The sequence below is a fragment of the Dendrobates tinctorius genome, unplaced genomic scaffold (assembly GCF_039654945.1).
Source record: "Dendrobates tinctorius isolate UK_male_01 unplaced genomic scaffold, ASM3965494v1 ptg000030l, whole genome shotgun sequence".
Lineage (NCBI taxonomy): Eukaryota > Metazoa > Chordata > Amphibia > Anura > Dendrobatidae > Dendrobates > Dendrobates tinctorius.
The window spans coordinates 17886967-17909277 of NW_027361698.1; the positions used below are offsets into that span (position 1 = coordinate 17886967).

The 22311-nt window shown below is 44.2% G+C and overlaps 1 protein-coding gene across 5 annotated transcripts in view; it reads left to right on the forward strand.

Moving 5' to 3' along the window:
• The window catches only part of ARSJ (arylsulfatase family member J), a 251939-nt gene that overhangs the window by 125236 nt on the left and 104392 nt on the right, over positions 1–22311 (forward strand). Inside the window, exons 2-4 of one of the 5 annotated variants that reach the window (XR_012231518.1) lie at positions 2432–2493; positions 6890–6954; positions 19120–19698. The exons of 3 other annotated variants lie outside the window; for them this stretch is intronic. The gene's annotated coding sequence lies outside the window, so the exon portion shown is untranslated. Of the gene's footprint in view, positions 1–2431; positions 2494–6889; positions 6955–19119; positions 19699–22311 lie in introns of those variants that run through there. One more of the 5 variants, XR_012231519.1, reaches the window with a different exon arrangement.

Genomic DNA, 22311 nt, shown 5'->3' on the forward strand with positions numbered 1-22311 from the left:
GTACGTACACACACACGTACACATGCACGTACTTACATACACACACACATGTACTCACATACACACACACGTAGTCACATACGCACACACGTACACACACACACATGTACTCACACACGCACACACGTACTCACACACATGTACTCACATACACACACATACATACACACACGTACTCACATATACACACACTCATATACACACACATGTACACACACATATGTACAGTCATGGCCAAAAGTTTTATGACACAAATATTAATTTTTACAAAGTCTACTGCTTCATTTTTTCTAATGGCAATTTGCATATACTCCAGAATGTTATAAAGAGTGATCAGCTTAACAGCAATTAGTTGCAAAGTCAATATTTGCCTAGAAAATGAACTTTATCCCCCAAAACACATTTCAACATCATTGCAGCCCTGCCTTAAAAGGACCAGCTAACATCGTTTCAGTGATTGCTCCATTATCACAGGTGTGGGTGTTGATGAGGACAGGGCTGGAGATCAATCTGTCATGATTAAGTAAGAATGACACCACTGGACACTTTAAAAGGAGGCTGGTGCTTGGCATCATTGTTTCTCTTCTGTTAACCATGGTTATCTCTAAAGAAACATGTGCAGTCATCATTGCACTGCACAAAAATGGCCTAACAGGGAAGAGTATCGCAGCTAGAAAGATTGCACCTCAGTCAACAATCTATCGCATCATCAAGAACTTCAAGGAGAGAGGTTCCCTTGTTGCCAAAAAGGCTCCAGGGTGCCCAAGAAAGACCAGCAAGCGCCAGGACGTCTCTTAAAAGTGTTTCAGCTGCGGGATCGGGCTACCAGCAGTGCAGAGCTTGCTCAGGAATGGCAGCAGGCAGGTGTGAGTGTATCTGCACGCACTGTGCGGCGGAGACTCTTGGAGCAAGGCCTGGTCTCAAGGAGGGCAGCAAAGAAGCCACTTCTCTCCAGGAAAAACAACATGGACAGACTGATATTCTGCAAGAGGTACAGGGAGTGGACTGCAGAGGACTGGGGTAAAGTCATTTTCTCTGATGAATCCCCTTTTCGATTGTTTGGGACATCTGGAAAACGGCTTATTTGGAGAAGATCAGGTAAGCGCTACCACCAGTCTTGTCTCATGCCAACTGTTAAGCATCCTGAAACCATTCATGTGTGGGGTTGCTTCTCAGCCAAGGGAATGGTCTCTCTCTCAGTCTTGCCTAAAAACACAGCCATGAATAAAGAATGGTACCAGAATGTCCTCCAAGAGCAACTTCTCCCAACCGTCCAAGAGCAGTTTGGCGATCAACAATGCCTTTTTCAACATGATGGAGCACCTTGCCATAAAGCAAAGGTGATAACTAAATGGCTCAGGGAACAAAACATAGAGATTTTGGGACCATGGCCTGGAAACTCCCCAGATCTTAATCCCATTGAGAACTTGTGGTGAATCATCAAGAGACAGGTGGACAAACAAAAACCTTCAAATTCAGACAAAATAAAAGCATTGATTTTGCAAGAATGGACTGCTATCAGTCAGGATTTGATCCAGAAGTTGATTGAGAGCATGCCAGGGAGAATTGCTGATGTCCTGAAGAAGAAGGGTCAACACTGCAAATATTGACTTGCTGCATTAACTCAATCTAACTGTCAATATAACCTTTTGCTACTCATAATATGATTGCAATTATATTTCTGTATGTGATAAAAACATCTGACAAACACACATAAAAACCAGAGGCCAGCAGATCATGTGAAAATATAATATTTGTGTCATTCTCAAAACTTTTGGCCATGACTGTACTCTCACACACACACATACACACACACACATACTCACACACACTTCCCTCCCGATGCGATAGCATTGGGCACACCTCTAGTAGAATAATATTTATCAGAAGATATGCTTGCTACTTTTGGCAGCCACCAGACTGAGTTTAAGAAGTAACTATAATAATAATAATAAATTTTATTTCTATACCGCCGACATATTCCGCAGCACTTTACATTTCAGAGGGGATTTGTACAGACAATAGACATTACAGCATAACAATAATCACATAGATCATAACAGATACCAAGAGGAATGAGGGTCCTGCTCGCAAGCTTACAATCTATGAGGAAAAAAGGGGAGACACGAAAGGTGGGTGGTAACAGTTGCCCTGATTGTATGGACCAGCCATAATGTTAAGTGTGTAACAGTACAGATGCAGAGGGCTAATGGATGCATAAAGCATGTGGGAACATGATGCGGGGAACCTGGTTATGGTAAAAAAAACTTTTGGCTGTGCCACATAGGGATAGATTAGGTTAATGTGTAACTGTTTTATTATTAAGTCCATTGTGTAGCAGTATGAAGATAACTTCTGTTCAACTTTTTCGGTGACTGCATATTTTAGAAGGAATGCATATTTATTGTGTAACCTGTTTTTTTCATTTTAGATTTGTATGAGATACATTTGGAAAAAAAAGAGACTACTGACCTACTTGCAAAAAAAGATAAAGTAAATATATAACCTTAAAAATAAGGCCAACTGACACCTTCAATTTCCACACACATGTTTGATAATGTTTATTCCCCTCCCATCAGTAGACATTCTGGTATGTTATATAGAAAGTGCAGGTGTATAGAGCGTGCTCAGATACTGAGTCAACACATACAGTTGCTTCTCACAAAATTAGAATATTATCAAAAAGTTAATTTATTTCAGTTCTTCAATACAAAAAGTGAAACTTATATATTATATAGAGTCATTACAAACAGAGTGATCTGTTTCAATTGTTTATTTCTGATAATGTTGTTGATTATGGCTTACAGCCAATGAAAACCCAAAAGTCATTATCTCAGTAAATTAGAATACTTTATAACACCAGCTTGAAAAATTATTTTAAAATCTGAAATGTTGGCCTACTGAAATGTATGCTCAGTAAATGCACTCAATACTTGGTCGGGGCTCCTTTGGCATCAATTGCTGCATCAATGCGGCATCGCATGGAAGTGATCAGCCTGTGGCACTGCTGAGGTGTTATAGAAGCCCAGGTTGCTTTGATAATAGCCTTCAGCTCATCTGCATTGTTGGGTCTGTTGTCTCTCATCTTCCTCTTGACAATACCCCATAGATTCTCTATGTTGTTAAGGTCAGGCGAATTTGCTGGCCAATCAAGCACAGTGATACTGTTGTTTTTAAACCAGGTATTGGTACTTTTGGCAGTGTGGACAGGTTCCAAGTCCTGCTGGAGAATGAAATTTCTGCCTGCGCTGACTTTGGTCTTGATAAAACACAGTGGACCTACACCAGTAGATGACATGGCACCCCAAACCATCATTGATTGTGGAAATTTCACACTAGACCTCAAACAGCTTGGATTGTTGTGTGCCTCTCCACTCTTCCTCCAGACTGTGGGACCTTGATTTCCAAATGAAATGCAAAATTTACTTTCATCTGAAAACAACACCTTGGACCACTGAGGGATAGTCCAGTTGTTTTTCTCCTTATCCCAAGTATGACGCTTCTGGTGTTGTCTATTGGTCATGAGTGGCTTGACCCAAGGAATATGTCACTTGTAGCCCATGTCCTGGATACGTCTGTGTGTTGTGGCTCTTGAAGCAATGACACCAGCAGCAGTCCACTCCTTGTGTATCTCCCCCAAATTTTTGAATGAACTTTTCTTAACAATCTTTTCCAGGCTGCGGTTATCCCGGCTGCTTATGCACCTTTTTCTACCACAGTTTTTCCTTCCACTCAAGTTTCAATTAATATGCTTGGATACAGCCAGCTTTTTTAGCAATGGCCTTCTGTGGCTTACCCTCCTTGTGGAGTGTGTCAATGACTGCCTTCTGGACATATGTCAAGTCAGCAGTCTTCCCCATGATTGTGGAGCTTATTGAAACATACTAAAGGACCTTTTTAAACACTTAGGAAGCCTTTGCTGTTGTTTTGTGTTAATTATTCTAATTTACTGAGATAATGACTTTTGGATTTTCATTGGCTGTAAGCCATAACATTAACAGAAACACTTGAAATAGATCACTCTGTAATGACTCTATATAATATGAGTTTCACTTTTTGTATTGAAGAATTAAAATAAATTAACTTTTTAATGATATTTAAATTTTGTGAGAAGCACCTGTACATGGCAGGCCCTGGCTTTGTTATCTACTTCTAACAGCAGTGATTGAAGCTAGCTCTTATTCCTGCTGTTTAACCACTAAAATTCTGCTGCCAATCTCTGATAGCAGCTTTTAAGTAGTGCAATCTTGATGAGGCATCTATTAGATGTCTATCGCCCCATAGCGATCATGTCACATACCAATGGTCTGCTATGGCAGTCGGAGGCCTGCTGGAGGGTGTACCTTCAATGCTATATTGATACTTCTGAGAGGCCCAACCTGTTTTCACTTTCAATTTTAGCAGGTTTAAGTCTCCAACCAAGACAAAAAAAGGTATGATAGACAGATAGATAGATAGATAGATAGATAGATAGATAGAAAGATAGATAGATAGATATGGTTTTAGAAAGGGTTTTTTAATTGTTTAGAAATTCCAAAAAAAGCAAAAAATAAATAAAACTAAAAACATATTTTATATTGCCACATCCGCAAGTCTGAAATAACATACCGTATATACTCGTGTATAAGCAGAGATTTTCAGCCCATTTTTTAGAGCTGAAAGTCCCCCTCTTGGCTTATACACGGGTCATATACCTGGAGGTCGTGGGGGAGGGAGAGCGGGGGTGTCAGAGATCATACTTACCTGTCCTGCCGCGGTCTCTGCAGCCTCGCTCCTCCAATGTCTCCCTTCCTGTCTTCAGCGGTCATGTGGTACCGCTCATTACACTCATGAATATGCGCATATTCATGAGTGTAATGAGCGGTACCACGTGACCGCTGAAGACAAGAAGGGAGACAGTGGAGAAGCGAGACTGCGGCAGGATGGGTGAGTATAGTTATATTCACCTGTCCCCCGGTCCATCGCTGCTCACCACTGTCTCTGCTGCATCCTGCGTCAGTGACGTTTAGACAGCAGGGGGCGTGGTGATGTGGTTAGTGCGTGCCGCCTCTCTGCTGGCTGAACAGTCACTGACACAAGAAGCGGCAGATAGCAGCGATGGACCAAGGAGAGGTGAGCATGGCTTTTTTTTTGCAGCATATGGGGGCATATTCCATGGAGCAGCATATGGGGGCATAGTCTATGGAGCAGTATATGGGGCATATTATATGGGGCAGCATATGAGGGCATATTCTATGGGGCAGCATATGGGGGGCATAAACTATGGAGAAGCATATGGGGGCATAATCTATGGAGCAGCATATGGGGGCATATTCTATGGAGCAGCATATGGGGGCATAAAATATGGAGCAGCATATGGGGGCATAAACTATGGAGCAGCATATGGGGGCATAGTCTATGGATTACACCCTCGGCTTATACACGAGTCAATACGTTTTCCCAGTTTTTTGTGGCAAAATTAGGGGCATCGGCTTATACAAGGGTCGGCTTATACACAAGTATCTACGGTAATTAACATAGTAACATAGTTAGCAAGGCCGAAAAATTACATTTTTCCATCCAGTTCAGCCTATATTCCGTCAGAATAAAACCCCAGAACTATGTTCTTCTAAAGAACATCATAGCTGTAAGATACAATGTTGTTACGCTTCAGGAAGACATCCAGGCCTCTCTTGAACCCCTCGACTGACTGAGTTCACCATCATACATCTACTCAGGAAAGGAATTCCAGATTTTCACTGCCCTAACAGTAAAGAATCCTCTTCTATGTTGGTAACAGAATTATTTAACTAGTAGGTTAAATGACGTAAAGGAAAAACACCTTAATTACCTTTTATGGGTCGTTGGACCTCATTTATAAAAGCAATAAAAAATTATATGCACCCAAAATGGACTACTAAAAACTGCATCTCCGCACAAAAAAATCCAAGCTCCATTGACAGAAAAATAAAAACATTACAAGTTTCAGACTATGGCAACACAAACAAGCTTCTTCAGTGCTACAGTTGTAAAGCACATTATTGCCTGGATCATCCCTGGACAAAGTGTAGCCTAGCGTAGCCCGTGGACCAAGACAGCCGAAAGGTTGAAACAGTGTCCCACAGGTCGCACTATTCCCCAGCCTACCGTCCATTCGCCGCCTCTCGCTGTCACTGCTCTCCGCATCCTCAAGATAGAGACAGTGGTGAAAACCCAGGTGGAGGATGGGGCCGACGATTCCATCTTCCTCCAATCAGCTTGTGAGGCAGCAGACGCGATGATGTAATTTATATATCAAAACAAGGAGAGACCTGAGTTCAAAAAATGCCAATAAAAAATTTCAAAGTTTATTATTACACATAAATAAATAAAAATTCCAAAAAAGGAAAAGGACAAAAATGTATTTAAAATAATACATGTATATAAATATCATACATGGGTTAAATCTGAAAACAGTGACTGACTCTGTGGGTGTGAACCGGGGCTGAAGGTAAGGTCAGGATTAATTGTTACAAATGCCAACTGAAGAGAAAATAGAGGGGGTATGTGATCCCATTATAGGACCTAATGAAAGAGTTCATTAAATGCTTGTGCACATAGATATTTCAAATAGGCATTAGATGTATGAATAGCCATGAAAGCAACATACACTCAATATAATGCTCTTTAATTCCCTCTGTTATGCATTGCTGTTATAGAGAATACTTTTAGTAGAGTAAGGGATAATTACCCATTAAAGGTGCTTCGTACTGCCTTGACCTCAGCCACGTACCCCAACGCACGTTTCGCGTTAAATGTCACTTCTACATTTTTTCTCCTTGTTTTGCTATTGATTGGCGAGTTGCCATTTTCATGGTTATATGCTGATATACTACTGGTATTTATATATAGTTGTCATTTAAATATGTAGGCTGTGAACTGCGGAGATTCACTGCATTGGAGACATGAGCAGAGCGCCAAGGAAGTTGGACCGAGGTGAGTGTTGTTGTTTTTTTTCATGTGTATGGGATATTTGTATATAAGAAGCTATGTGGTGTTCATTTTATATATAGAGGTTTAAGTGGGGCACATGCTGTTTATAGGGGTCTAAGTGGGGCACATGCTGTATATAAGAGGTCTATGTGGAGGCTTGCTCTGTTTATAGGAGGCTTTGTTGGGGTTCATACTGTATGTAACTTTTATACAGGCTATGATTGTCACTCCTGATAGGTTCTGCTAAACCATGAGATATGATAGCTGCAAGGCATCGTAGGGGAGCCCGCGTGGTCATTCCTGAGGCCATGTGAGCCTTTTCTAGTCGATGTAATCTTCTGCAATGAGTAAAATTGAGATGGGCATTATTTTGATGATTCACACAGCTCAAACATGCAAATTGTTTGAATTTATCAGGACCTGTAAAGTTTAGAAGATTTGACTTAAATTTGATTTGCATCAAATCATTTCACTTATCTCTAATACTAACTATAGAAAATGAAAAAACACTCAGTAATACACACTGGCAAAAAGGCCATAATGGTATACACAGAAGATAATACTCTTGTCTATCTTTGTCTGGAGTTTAAAAGTTATTCTGGTGTTAGGAAAAGATGAGCATGAATCATATGAACAGATAATGAATATGAAGTGTGTGGTAAAACATGTGAAGGTTAGAAGAACTATGCATGGTATGTAAATAATATAGTGTTACCTCCATATCCACAGACCTTAGACTAGTCATCTAAGATGCATGATCCCTGGATAAATTTTCAAAATATGTTTTCTCTTGAACACCACAGTGTTTCATAGTAAAAAAAAAATACACAGCTGCAATACTGAGCATTTGTGGATTAGTTGTATTGGGAGAAGTTTAGGTTAATTTATATACAGGAAAGATATACATCTTTGTACCGTGTTAGCCAGTAGATAGAAGAATATTTAGAATTGAGAGTCCTCAGTGGTTGATACCTTTTAATGGCTAACTGAAAAGATGGTAACAAATTGCAAGCTTTCGAGACTATGCAGGTCTCTTCATCAGGCTAGACTACTACAAAATCTGAAGAATAACATATTTATACACAAGACAGCACATAAACAACTCAATAGATAAGACAAAGAATGTGAAGCTGAATAGTCATTGTGGGAGAGAGATAGGCATAAATATTGGAGCAGTTCATAGATAAGCAGTGTGAAGGTTTTATTGCCCTCTGATTGCCGGTCTGGTTCTGTGTTGTGATGACCCTAGAAGGTCTAAGGGGCAAATTCCTTAATTGATGTAAAAAGACATAAATCCATGCGACACATTAATACCTGCACTGAATGTGTTGAAGGTTTTCATAAATTTGTACTCAGAGATTCTTCTCTCTCTCTGAGACTTGTTACCTTTTAATACAAGTAATTTAATGTCCATCATGCTATGACCAGGGATACAAAAATGTTTTGCCACAGGTAGATCCATTCTTTTTTCTTTTATTGAGTGGCGATAAGAATTCATCCTTGTTCTCAGTTTTTGCCCTGTCTCCCCCACATACAGACCCCCAGTAGGACATTTAGTACAAATAATTAAGTACACCACATTAGATGTGATGCAGCTGAATGTACCTGGGATCTTGTAGTCCTGATGTGAGTTGGGGATCTTTATCTTGTCCATGGTCATTATAAATGGACAGGTTTTACATTTTTTCTGGTTGCAAGAGAAGGTTCCTGCAGCTGTTGGAGAGGACAGGGAGCTTCTGACAATTATGCTTCTTAAATTTGGGGGCTGCCTAAAACACAGCAGTGGGAGGTCTGGAAATATGGATTGTAATCGGGCATCTTTTTGCAGTAAAGGTTGTAATTTCCGTGCAGCTCCCCTTAACACCTCCAGATTTGGATTGTAGGTGACCACTAGAGGCACCCGGTTATTCACTTCTTTAGCTTTGTAATGTAGCAAGTGATTCCTTGATATTCTGGTGGCCCTTGTAATTTGGTTTTCAATTGTTCTTGGATGGTAGCCCTGATTCAAAAAGGTTTTTCTGAGGCGACCAAGGTGTTCATCTCTATCCATGGGGTTGGAACATATACGATTGTATCTGATGGCTTGGCTGTAGATAATAGAGTTCTTTATGTGTTTTGGATGGAAACTGTCCCATTTAAGGTATGTTGGACGGGCAATTTGCTTCTGATACAGGGATGTCTCTATTTCATTGTTTTTTAGCTTAATGATGGTGTCTAAAAAGATAATTTCAGTGCTGGAATAGTTGAGTGTTAAGTTGATGGTGGAATGAAATTGATTAAACTGTTTGTGGAACATCTTTAGCTGTTGCTCAGACTCCGTCCAGATGATTAAAATATCATCAATGAAGCAGTAGTAGGCCAGAGGCCTGATGGGACATGAGGACAAAAAGTCGCTTTCAAGCTTGGCCATGAAAAAATTTGCATACTGTAGAGCCATTTTACTTCCCATAGCTGTGCCAGTCTCCTGTAAATAGAAATTATTGTCAAATTCAAAGTAATTGTGGGTGAGGATAAATTTTGTGAGTTTCACTACAGAATTCGCTTCATTGCCGGTGTTTTCCATGAAGACTTTGCAGGCATTTAATCCATCCTGGTGTGGGATATTAGAGTGCAAAGATTCCACATCCATGGTAGCCATGATGGTTCCTTCTGGTAGAGGACCTATTGCTGCTAGTTTATTCAATAGGTCATTTGTGTCCTGAATGTAGCTGTGTGTATCCTTTACCAGGGGTTTAAGAATACCCTCTACCCATCCAGATACCTGCTCAGAAATGGTGCCCACACATGAAATAATCGACCTCCCTGGATTTCCAGATTTGTGGATTTTGGGAAGCATGTAGAATGTCCCTATAATAATAATAATAATAATACATTTTATTTCTATAGCGCTGACATATTCCGCAGCACTTGACCTATTCTTGGACTCTCTGGTATCAGGTCATTGCTTCTTATAGATCCGTCAGGCAGACCAGATACCAACTTGTTTAGTTCCTTGTAATAGTCCTGTGTAAGATCCGACTTCAATTTTCTGTAGTAGCGTGTGTCCATAAGTTGTCTGTCTGCTTCCTTCATATAGTCTGATGTGTTCATCATGACTATTGTACCTCCCTTGTCAGCAGGTTTAATGATGATTTCTTTGTTGGTTTTGAGAGACTGTATGGCCTTTCTTTCCTGGGCACTGATATTGGATGCTTGTCTCCTGTTGCTGTCTATGATGGTATGATGATGACGGGTAATTTATAGTAAAGCATATGACAAAAGTGCTTAACATGTAAAAATAGGTATTTATGAAGGAGATTTTAGTTATCAGACCACACTTTTAGCAGACACTCTAATGGAATGCATAATGGTGAAACTGGAAAACACTTTTAATTATTTTGGCAGAAAATCAAAAACTAAGGTCACATTGTCATGGGTGTGTCAGAGGCTGCAGACAGTCGCACTGCATCTGGCTGCAGAAGGTCTCAGCAATTGGCCTTGCAGACTAGTGGCAACCTCCCTTGGCCTTAATGGTGTCACCTAGCATTTTTATAATTCTCAACTTCCTGTTGGGAGTTGTGGGTGTTATTTTCTATTTGCACTTCACTGTTGAGGATTGGAGCTGCATCAGTAGGCTAGCGTCCTCTTTGGAGTTTGAAGGGCAATGATGTTCCTCTCTGAGTCTACTCAAGCTAAGTTTCCCTTTGTTTTGTGCATCCTATCTCTTAGGGACAGCGGAACGCACTAATAAATAAATAATAATAAGTGCGTTCGCTGCCCGGTGTCCACCGTGCAGTAGGTGTTACACCGCTGCTAGATAATGGCAGACGCACAATATGGCGGTATATCGCACACGGGTTGAACGTCACCCGGTGTGTACTGAGCATACTCTGTTAACTCCACAGAGACGCTTAGAAATTAAACGTAAATACTGAGCCTGTTGGACTCACAGGTCTCAGAGAACTGCACGCACGGTAAATGGTCACAGGAGCTGAACCCAAGGCAGAGGGTCAGGGTCCGTCTAGACCTACTGTGTGTGTGGCGTCGCTACCGCGGACGCCCACAGATGCTGCTGATTGCATCGCAGCGACTGACTCAGCCGCTATACGTCAGTGCCCAGAGGAGGCGCACTGTCGGACGCTAGATAGGTGAAGATATGCACTGTGGCCTGTAACATGCCACTGGCTGGCACTGACTCTAATACTAAGTCCCTATCCACACACGTAATATCAGAGGGGGGGAGTCTTAATGAGTCATTCGCAGGCACATGCATCCGTCATCATTCACACAGGTAGCAAGTAGAATATATACTAGCGCATGACTTAGCCGCCATGTGGGCCTTTTATAGCAGTGCGCTTCCGGGACCTTCCAGATCTCTGAACATTACCCCCCCTCCTAGGGCCCCCCTCTGAGCCTCGCTACGCACAAAGGCTGCAATCAGGAGCGGAGCGTGGATGTTCTCCACTGGCTCCCAGGTCTGGTCCTCTGGACCTTGACCCTTCCAGTCCACCAAATGAAATTTTTTGCCACGCACAATCCTGCGTCCCGCAATGGCGTTAATCTCAAACTCATCCGAAGACAAGTCTGATGAGCCGACAGATGACTCGGAGAACCGGACCATGTGAACAGGTTTGAGAAGGGACACGTGGAAGACATCAGAGATGGCCAAATGTGGTGGAAGAGCCAGGCGGTAGACCAAGAGCTGATTCACTCGAGAACCTTAAGAGGTCCAATGTATCGCGGCGCGAACTTGGTAGACTCGGCCCGCAGCTTGATATTTCGAGCAGAGAGCCACACCAAGTCGCCGGGGGAAAAGGTTGGAGCGGGATGTCGATGTGTGTCGGTGGACGCCCTCATTCTTTCTTTAGAGGTTCGAATAGCATCCTGGATGCGATCCCATTGTCACGAGCCTCCACTGCCCAGTCTGCCACCCTGGAATCAGTGGAGGACACTGGCATCGGGACAGTGACGCGTGGATGCTGGCCGTAATTAAGAAGGAACGGCGTCTGACCAGTGGAATCAGTCACTGCCTTATTCAGGGCAAATTCAGCCCATGGTAGCAAGGATGCCCAGTCATCCTGCCTGGCAGAGACAAAATGCCGCAGGTACGTGACCAAGGTTTGGTTGGCTCTCTCAACCAACCTGTTTGTCTCGCGGTGATAAGCGGAGGACAGGTTTAGCTCAATGCTGAGTAGGCTGCAGAGCTCCCTCCAAAACCGGGACGCGAATTGGGGACCTCGGTCACTGACAATTTTGTCCGGCATGCCATGCAAATCGAATACATGTTTTATGAACAGTGTGTCAAGACCACAAGTGGAAGGCAACTGCGCGAGTGGCACTAGATGCACCATTTTAGAAAAATGGTCGGTGACTACCCAGATGACCGTACTGCCACCAGACTTGGGCAGGCCAACCACAAAACCCATGCCAACCATTTCCCAAGGTCTGTTTGACACTGGCAGAGGATACAATAACCCAGCCGGCCTTTGTCTAGAGGACCTGTTCCGCGCACACGAGATGCATTCCTGTATGTATTACTTCGTGTCTCGAGCCATGTGCGGCCACCAATAAGACCTTGCCAGGAGTTCTGTGGTCCGCTTATTGCTGAAGTGACCACCCACCCTGGACGCGTGTGCCCACACGAGAACCTCCAGCCATAACTGAGGAGGGACAAAGGTCTTGCCCAGCGGCACTGACTCGTGAGCAACTGGAGCCACGGTCCTAAAACTCTCAGTAGGGAGAATTAGCCGAGGCTCAGCCTCCTCTTCCTCCAGAGAGAGAGTGCAAGGTGAAGCGGAAGCAAGAGAAGAAGAGCGACCACCTAGCTTGACGAGAGTTCAAGCCCTGGGATGTTTGTAAATAGACCTGATTTCTATGGTTCTTATACACCTGGAAGGGAAACCAGGCTCCCTCTAGGAGATGTCTCCACTCGGAAAAGGCCAACTTCATTGCCAGCAGCTCCCTGTCCCCGATGGAGTAGTTCTTCTCCACCGGTGAGAAGGTCTTAGAGAAGAAGAAGCAGGGATGCTTCCGACCTTGAGCATCCTTCTGAAAAAGGACTGCTCCAGCACCGACGGACAAAGCATCTACCTCTAGGATAAAAGGTTTATCCACATCGGGACAGTGTAAGATGGGAGCGCCAGCAAAATAGGATTTTAGAGACGAGAAGGCCTTGGAGACTTTTTCAGACCAAGCCTTAGGATTAGCTCCTTTCTTTGTGAGAGCAACCATAGGAGCTACCAGTGTGGAGAAGTGGGGGATGAACTGGCGATAATAGTTGACGAACCCCAAAAAGCACTGCACCGCTTTGAGTGAATGTTGTTCCTGCCAGTACATTACCTCTTGCAGTTTGGCCAGATCCATAGCCAACCCCTGGGCCGAGATGATGTAGCCCAGGAACGGCAAGGACTCCTGCTCAAACTGGCACTTCTCCAGCTTGGCGAAAAGAGAGTTCGTCCATAGACGGTCGAAGACCCTGCAGACGTCTCTCCGGTGGGAGGTCAAATCTGGCGAAAAGATGAGGAAGTCATCCAGATAGACCACCACCGAGGTAGAGAGCATATCACGGAAGACGTCGTTAGCAAAATCCTGGAAGACAGCAGGCGCATTACAGAGGCCGAAGGGCATGACCAGATATTCATAATGGCCATCCCTGGTGTTAAATGCTGTCTTCCACTCGTCTCCTTCGCGAATGCGGATCAGGTTGTACACTCCCCGTAGATCTAATTTCTTAAAGATCCGGGCCCCACGCAACCTGTCAAATAACTCAGAGATCAACGGAAGAGGGTACTTATTTTTAACCGTTATGGCGTTGAGACCTCTGTAATCAATGCAGAGACGTAACTCTGCACCAGCCGGAGACACCGACTTTCTGATAAAACCTCTTGCCAAGTTCTCCCAGTTATATTGAGACATAGCCTCCGTCTCAGGGAGTGATAGCGGATACACGCAGCCTCTAGGAGGTTCCGTGCCTGGCAATAGATCTATCGGACAATCGTAAGGACGGTGCGGCGGAAGCGCCTCCGCAGATTTTTTAGAGAAGACGTCTGCGTACTGATGGTACGGTTTGGGAAGTGCGGAGAGATGTGTGGGTACATCAGTGGAAGCTACCTGAACACTGCCCCTCAGGCACCTTCCCTCACAGTCCTTGCTCCAACCCAGTATATTCCCCGAAGCCCAATCAATATGAGGGGAATGGCAACGGACCCAGGGAACGCCGAGAAGCACCTGGTCGATGCCATCAGGCAAAATGAACAAGGACAAAATCTCAGGGTGGGACGGTGAGATTGAGACACCGAGTGGTGCTGTCTGGTGGGTCACCTGAGATGGTAAAGGTGAACCATTAACCACCCTGATGGTCAGGGGTTGGGGCAGTAACACCAGAGGAATAGCGTGCTTTAGGGCGAAGGTCGAGGACATAAAGTTCCCTTCTGCCACAGAATCCACTGTGACCTCTACCTCCCAGGTGGAAGCCCCGCTATCTAAGGTCCCTCGGAATACTGGTTTGGGAGAAAAGGGTTTCACATTAGTTAGACCACCACCTTCGACCACTGGACGTGATCGTTTTTTCGACCACAGAGGACATGTGCTAGCCGAGTGACCAAACTGCCGGCACTGGTAACAACGTGCGGAGCTTCTCACCGGACGTGGCTTGGGGCCGGCGCGAGACACCTCCATAGATTCAGAAGGTGTAAGCTCCTGAGCGGGAAATCTTAGCAGCTCGGAGAAGGTGGGAGCCAAGTTAACCCTTTGTCTGGATTGCGCACGTTTCAACCCGCGCTCCGTAAACCGGAGATCAATGCAGGTGGAGATGGCAATCAATTCCTCCAGACTTGTGGGGACCGCTCTGGTTGCTAGAGCATCTTTGACATGCTCCGCTAACCCTCTCCAAAGCACAGGGACGAGTGCTTTATCAGGCCACTCCAGTTCAGAAGCCAGTGTCCGGAATCGGACGGCATAATGGCTGACCGAGAGACCCCTGTGTTAGGACAAATAATTGGAGAGAGGTGTCGTGCGTGATCCGTGGTCCCAAAAAGACCTATTTCAGAGCTGTGAGGAACTGAGCAGCGCCCTGAACCATGGGGTCATCACGCTCCCACAATGGCGTAGCCCACTCTAACACCCTGCCTGATAGGAGAGAAACAATAAACCCCACCTTAGCCCGCTCTGTAGGGAATCGCATGGCCAGTGACTCAAGCTGGATAGAGCACTGACTCACGAACCCCCTGCAGGCAGTGCTGTCACAGGAAAACTTATCGGGCAACGGGAGGCGGGTTATTGTCGGCATAGGCATGGGTGTGGACACGCGAGAGACCGCCTCTGCGACTGCCTGAGCAGTGGCCACTGTAGAATTCGCAGCTGAGGTGGAGCTCTCAATAGCTGCCAACCTGCTTTCCAGCTGCCGAATGTACCGCTGTAGATGCTGCAGGTCCGCCATTACTAGCCAGACCCTGGTGCTAGTATAATGTTAGGGATGGTGGAACTCACTAATAAATAAATAATAATAAGTGCGTTCGCCGCCCGGGGTCCACCATGCAGTAGGTGTTACACTGCTGCTAGATAATGGCAGACGCACAATATGGCGGTATATCGCACACAGGTTGAACGTCACCCGGTGTGTACTGAGCATACTCTGTTAGCTCCACAAAGACGCTTAGAACTTAAACATAAATACTGAGCCTGTTGGACTCAAAGGTCTCAGAGAACTGCACGCACGGTAAATGGTCACAAGAGCTGAACCCAAGGCAGAGGGTCAGGGTCCGTCTAGACCTACCGTGTGTGTGGCGTTGCTACCGCGGACGTCCACAGATGATGCTGATTGCAGCACGGTGACTGACTCAGCCGCTATACGTCAGTGCCCAGAGGAGGCGCACTGTCGGACGCTAGATAGGTGAAGATATGCACTGTGGTCTGTAACATGCCACTGACTGGCGCTGACTCTTATACTAAGTCCCTGTCCACACACGTAATATCAGAGGGAGGAGAGTCTTAATGAGTCATTCACAGGCACATGCATCCGTCATCATTCACACAGGTAGCAAGTAGAATCTCTACTAGCGCATGGCTGAGCAGCCATGCGGGCCTTTATAGCCGTGCGCTTCCGGGACCTTCCAGATCTCTGAGCTGGACCAATCAGATCAGGAGAAGGACCTGAGCACGTGACTCCCGATCTCCAATGAGAGATCGTCTCGTGAGCATGCCCAGTAGCGCGATGAGAGGACTTGGCCTCTGGAGCAGCTTGCTGCAGGACAGCCTGCGTTGCTATTGCTGACCCAGAGGTGGCAGCAACAACCAATCCTACAGAGCTGGTCTGAGCAGAGCGCCTGGGACGCCGAGATTGCTGTGCAGGCTCCTGAGCAGTCGGTGGAGAATGGGAGACCGCTGGATGCAAGGCTCTGGGTTCTTGCTGTGCAGCTGCAGGAACCCGACGCCTAACACTATCTGTCTTTAATAGTGGGTTTTGACCAGTGTTCACCCCTTCCTTCCCTAAGTAGGGCTTTACAGCTAACGTTAGATCTGCCTAGGGGTCTCCAATCCCCATTTCCCTGGTGTTGGGCCCCCCTTCCCCTTATCCCTTCTTTGTGTTGCACTTAGTCTGTCCTACACTGTGCATGACACACGTTCAGATTTTTATGGGTAAAATAGAATTCCAGGATAACGCAGATTAAAAATGCATAAAAATGTAGTAAGCTGTAAATATATTGATTTTTTATGCAGTTTAAGGGTTTATTAACACATCAGTGTTTAGTCAGTATTTTTCATCAGTATTTGTATGCCAAAACCAGGAGTGGCAAAATCAGAGCAAAATTATAATTGCAAGATTGGCAAGTATTCTGTGCTTTGGAGACATTCCTGGATTTGGCATGCAAATACTGATCAAAATTATTGATGTGTGAATAAAACCTTAAAGGGGTGACTTGGATTTTTTTTCTAGGGAGCTAAACACTCACCAGCAGATACTGTATATGCTATCTACCTGCTTATTCTTTCCTGCGTTGATCACTTCCTACTGCATTTCTTCTACTTCCTGTCATGTCAGCAGAGCAGGTCCTTCTCTTCCATTCTGCTCTGTCAACAGGGTGTCACTGCTTATGTCAAGCTGATTCACAGCTGACTCCCAGTAGTTAGGCAGTAGGCACTGAGCATGATGTCGGCTGTGATGACGCATCGACAGAGAAGATCTGATGATGTGATGTCGCAGGCAGCAGGAGGATTGACCCCTGAATTGGGAGAGATCATGGCAGGGAAGAACAGACAAGGAGTTAAAGGGCTTGAAAAGAGGTGTATTACCATCACCAAACTCCTGTGATTTTCTCAGCTGAAATTGCAATCTTCCTGGGTGTGAACTGGACACCAGAAAACTAAGGGAATACAGGTGCACATCAAAAAATGAAGGAATCAATTGTAGTCCAAAAACAGAGAAAAAAGGTGGCACTCACCATCCGATAAAACATTCCTTTATTTAGTCCTTGACACAGGTACAGTCTGAGAGGAGCGGATATCTTCTGTGGACGATGGCCGTTTCACGCTGACTGAGCTCCTTCAATGGTTCCTATGCTAGCAGGAAATGAAAGGGCACCCTGATATAGAGAGTGAACCAACCATGTAGGTTTGAAACACCAAGTCACTCCTTCCAGGAAAACAGAAAACAAATTACAGAAAGTGAACCATAAAATATAAGTTTTTATTGCAAAAAGAGTCCAACTGGATTCTGTGCTCACGGGCAGCGGCAAGGTCCATCTGGACTGAATGACAAAATAGATATGACGGTGTTTCTGTAAAAGGGTATTACATCATATTACACATTGGTTGTTTTTATTTAAAGGTGGATTTGCACAAGTTTAAAAAAAAAACACGCTTCTGCGGGCAGGTGCAGCCCGTGGCACCTACTCTGCAGCAAAATCGCATATTTTGTGTGGTAATAATACATGTTTTTTCAGCTAGAGAGCTAAGCTAAGTGCGACTTAGGGCCCCGTCACACATAGCGACGCATCAGCGATCCCGACAACGACATTACCTTGTCAAGATCGCTGGTGCGTCGCTACATGATCGCTGGTGAGCTGCCAAACAGGCAGCTTCACCAGCGATCAGCACCAGCGACAGGAGGGTAACAAGCGACGCACGTCGCTTAGTTACCCACTGTATACCTTAGTTACCAGCGCGCTGGTGCAGGGAGCTGGTAACCAAGGTACACATCGGGTTTCTAAGCAGCGATGTGTACCTTGGTTACCAGCTCCCTGCACCAGCGCACTGGTAACTAAGGTACACATCGGGTTTCTAAGCGCTGCGCGCCGCTTAGGAACCCGACATTTACCTTAGTTACCAGCGCGCTGATCGCTGGTCTCCCGCCTGTCACATGCAGCGATGCATGCTGGCCAGCGGGAGACCAGCGATCAAAAAAATGTCCTGGCCATTCCAGGACGATCAGTGATACCCGGCAGGGGGGCCGGTTGCTGGTCAGGGTCACACACAGCGATCTAGCTGGTGAGATTGCTGTTGCGTCACAAAACACGTGACTCCGCAGCAATCTCGCTAGCGAGATCGCTATGTGTGACGGGGGCTTTACTCCTCACTGTAAGTTATTTAGTCTGATTTGATTTGAAAAACCTCTACATTACATTTATATGGAAACACTAATTGTTGTTATTAATTTATCAAAAGCAATCAAGAACTGTGACGCTAATTGGACTTTAGTGAAATTCCCAATGCACCTTGCATCTGGGCTTGTTATTATGTAAATGTATTCTTTTCATTTTACTTGTGTGTGGTTTTAAAAACTACTATTCATCTATAGAAACTTGGTTTGATCTTATATTCTAATTAACGTCAACAATAAATTAAAGTTCATGCAAAGGTCACTCATTTTCAGTGATCATTTAGAAGAAAAATGTTTACAGCATGTTGTGATAAAATATTCCATTGGACTGCAGTGACGTTGATGACAAATGAGCATTTTGTCATATAAATGTTATTAAAATCAATTTAATCTCAAAATTATACAAACACTAGCTGAAGAGCCCGGCGTTGCCTTGGCATAGTAACAAACTGTGGTTAGTTATAACAAATTATAATGATTATATTGCGCATAAAAACATTTCAAATCATATATTCAACACTACAGACTTTCAGCACAAATTAACTAAATGATTACCCAAGTATTGATAATATTTTCTTTTCAACCCATTCAAGAGCCTTTTGATAAACAACATTTTTGGTTTTTCCTTCCGGTGCAAAGATGAACAGATTTTTGGCAGTTCCAACTCTTGAACAGGCCACGTAAAGTTGACAATGAGAAAAGCATGGAGATTGCAAATCGATTCCTACTACTTTCAAGGACTGTCCCTGAGCCTTGTTAATGGACATTGCAAATGCCAGTTGAACTGGAAACTGGAGGCGTTTAAAATCAAAAGGCAAATCAAATGGAATGAGTGGAATTCTTGGAATGAAAATGTCCTCTCCTTTGGCACATCCTATCAAAATGGTTGCTTCAATTACATGTGAAAACAGGTTCTTTTTTGTATTTCAGTTTTCCTTGGTTCTTCCTTTTTTCTAGGAACCAAGTCATATGTGATGTACCTATTACCAATTCTATTATCTCTGTGCTGACTGTATGACTTGTATCGGTTTAAAACTTAATAAAAATTTATTGGATAAAAGAGTCTTGTTCCATTACACAGCTTTGTCTCTGCTGAGACGATTCCGTGGCCCTTGAGAAAGTAGTTTATTCTCATGTCTGCAAATCTTGCTTCTCTCTGCTGAGACGTTTCAGTTCCCCTTGAGGAAGCAGCTCTTATTCTCATGTCTGGAAGTCTTGCTTCTCTCTGCTGAGATGTTTCAGTGGCCCTTGAGGAAGCAGCTCTTGCCTCCCTTTCTCCCATATCTGTACTCATTTCTGTAAGTCTTGTCTCCCTTTCTTCTTTCTGTAAGTCTTGCTCATTGAGGCGTAATACAGCTTTTCTCTTAGAGAAAGCAGATTTCAACCTTGTGGGAGTGTAATACCATTTTGTTAGAAATTTTAAAGAAGGACTAATTTAGTGTGGCATTAGTTGTAGCTGTGTAAATAAGTTTAAAGCAAATCTGTCATCAGGATTTTGCCAAGTAAACTACAGGCATTGTTAGGTTGGCACTGTTACACCGATCAAAATGATACCTGGGTTGGAGAAATCCATCTTATGTTTCTTTTTTAATCTGTATTTGAAGGTTTTAAGGCTGGTTTCACATTTGCGTTTTTTAGCGCTGGAAAAAAACGCTAACCTGCGCCTGCGTTTTTTCCCCTATATTTAACATGGGTGCGCATACCTGCGCGCTTGTAAGCGCATGTATGCGATTTTCATGCGCTGCGTTTTTTTGGGGTGTGCGATTGGATTTTCCAGACGCATCATGTTGCATTTTTTGGCCCTGCAAAAAAGCGCATGCGCACATATGCGCACGTTTTGCGCTAAAAATGGCCATTATAGCCTATGGATGCGCATATGTGCGCACTGGCATGCTCATGTAAGCGTTTTTTTGCATATGCGTTTTTTTTTTTTAACCATGGAATTTAGGGGTTTGAGTTAGAGTTAGGGTTAGTTAAGGGGGTTTAGGGTTAGGGTTAGGGTCAGGGTTAGGGTTAGGGTTGGGTTTTGGGTCAGGGTTAGGGTTTAGTATGGTTTGGTTAAGGGTTAGGGTCAGGGTTAGGGTCAGGATTAGGGTTAAGTATGGTTTTGTTAAGGGTTAGGGTCAGGGTTAGGGTTAGGGTTAGGGTCAGGGTTAGGGTTAGGGTTAGGGTCAGGGTTAGGGTTAGGGTCAGGGTTAGGGTTAAGTATGGTTTTGTTAAGGATTAGGGTCAGGGTTAGGGTCAGGATTAGGGTTAAGTATGGTTTGGTTAAGGGTTAGGGTCAGGGTTAGGGTTAGGGTTAGGGTTAGGGTCAGGGTTAGGGTTAAGTATGGTTTTGTTAAGGATTAGGGTCAGGGTTAGGGTCAGGATTAGGGTTAAGTATGGTTTGGTTAAGGGTTAGGGTCAGGGTTAGGGTTAGGGTCAGGGTTAGGGTCAGGATTAGGGTTAGGGTTAGGGTTAGGGTTAGGGTTAGGGTCAGGGTTAGGGTTAAGTATGGTTTTGTTAAGGGTTAGGGTCAGGGTTAGGGTTAGGGTTAGGGTCAGGGTTAGGGTTAGGGTTAGGGTTAGGGTTAGGGTCAGGGTTAGGTTCAGGGTTAGGGTTAGGGTTAGGGTCAGGGTTAGGGTTAGGGTTAGGGTTAGTTAGGGTTTAGGGTTTGGGTTAGGGTTAAGTATGATTTGGTTAAGGGTTAGGGTCAGGGTTAGGGTTAGGGTTAGGGTCAGGGTTAGGGTTAGGGTTAGGGTCAGGGTTAGGGTTAGTAAAGTCAGGGTTTGGGTAGTGTGAGGGGCCACCTAAAAATGTTGGAAAAAAACGCAAACGCGGTAAAAACGCGCTAAAAACGCATACAAACGCATAAAAACGCTGCGTTTTTTTCATGCATGCTCATAAAAATGCTTGAAAAAAACGCAGCAGTTGTATGCTTATGTATGCGTTTTTTCAATGCGTTTTTTTGCGGGAAAAACGCGCTGCAAAAAAAAGCTAGTGTGAAACTAGCCTAAGTTAATGAGATGCTGGTGTTCCGGGATGTGCCGGTATGGGGATCATTTTTGGTGCTCTGGCCTCATCATGATCATTCTGGGCTTAAATGACAGGTCACTGAACCTTCAGTGACGTGCTTCATATTTTAAATACTGCTCCTGCTCATAAAATATTGTGGTCTTCATAAAAGAAAAATTTTGCTTAAACAAAACGGTGCTGGCACATGCGCAATAGCATATATTGGCAAGCCATGCTCTCAATTTGCACATGCGCAGCCTACTGTGTTCTGAGGACCAGTGTGGAAACGCACACAAGAAAAATAAATTTTTGCTGTTGAACATAGCAACACACCCGTACTGGTACACAGAACACAACCGTTGTTGAAGCAAAAGGTTTTTTTAAACACAATATTAACCCCTTAACGACTGCTGATACGACTTTTAAAGGTTGGCAGTTAAGAGGCCTTATTCCTCCTGCACCTCATGCTCCTTCTTTTTACACAGCATTTTTCTGCAGCACAGCTTTTCTCCTTTATTGTCCTATCTCTCAACCAGACCAACCAAGTCATCTGCATTCTGGGGGTCCTGACAGGATCGGTGGATGTTACGGTCATGTGATCATCACATCAGGTGTTAAATACCTGGACATGAGAGTTAGTGTGGGTGGTGCATTGGGGAGAGGTGGAACTCTAACATGGCTCCCGTAGGAGCTAAGTACATTGTTTGCGTTACCTGCAGTGAAGCCTGCAGGGCAAGGACTCTGATGGATTTTATCTTTGTTTTGTTTTACCTTTATGCCAGAAAGGCTCT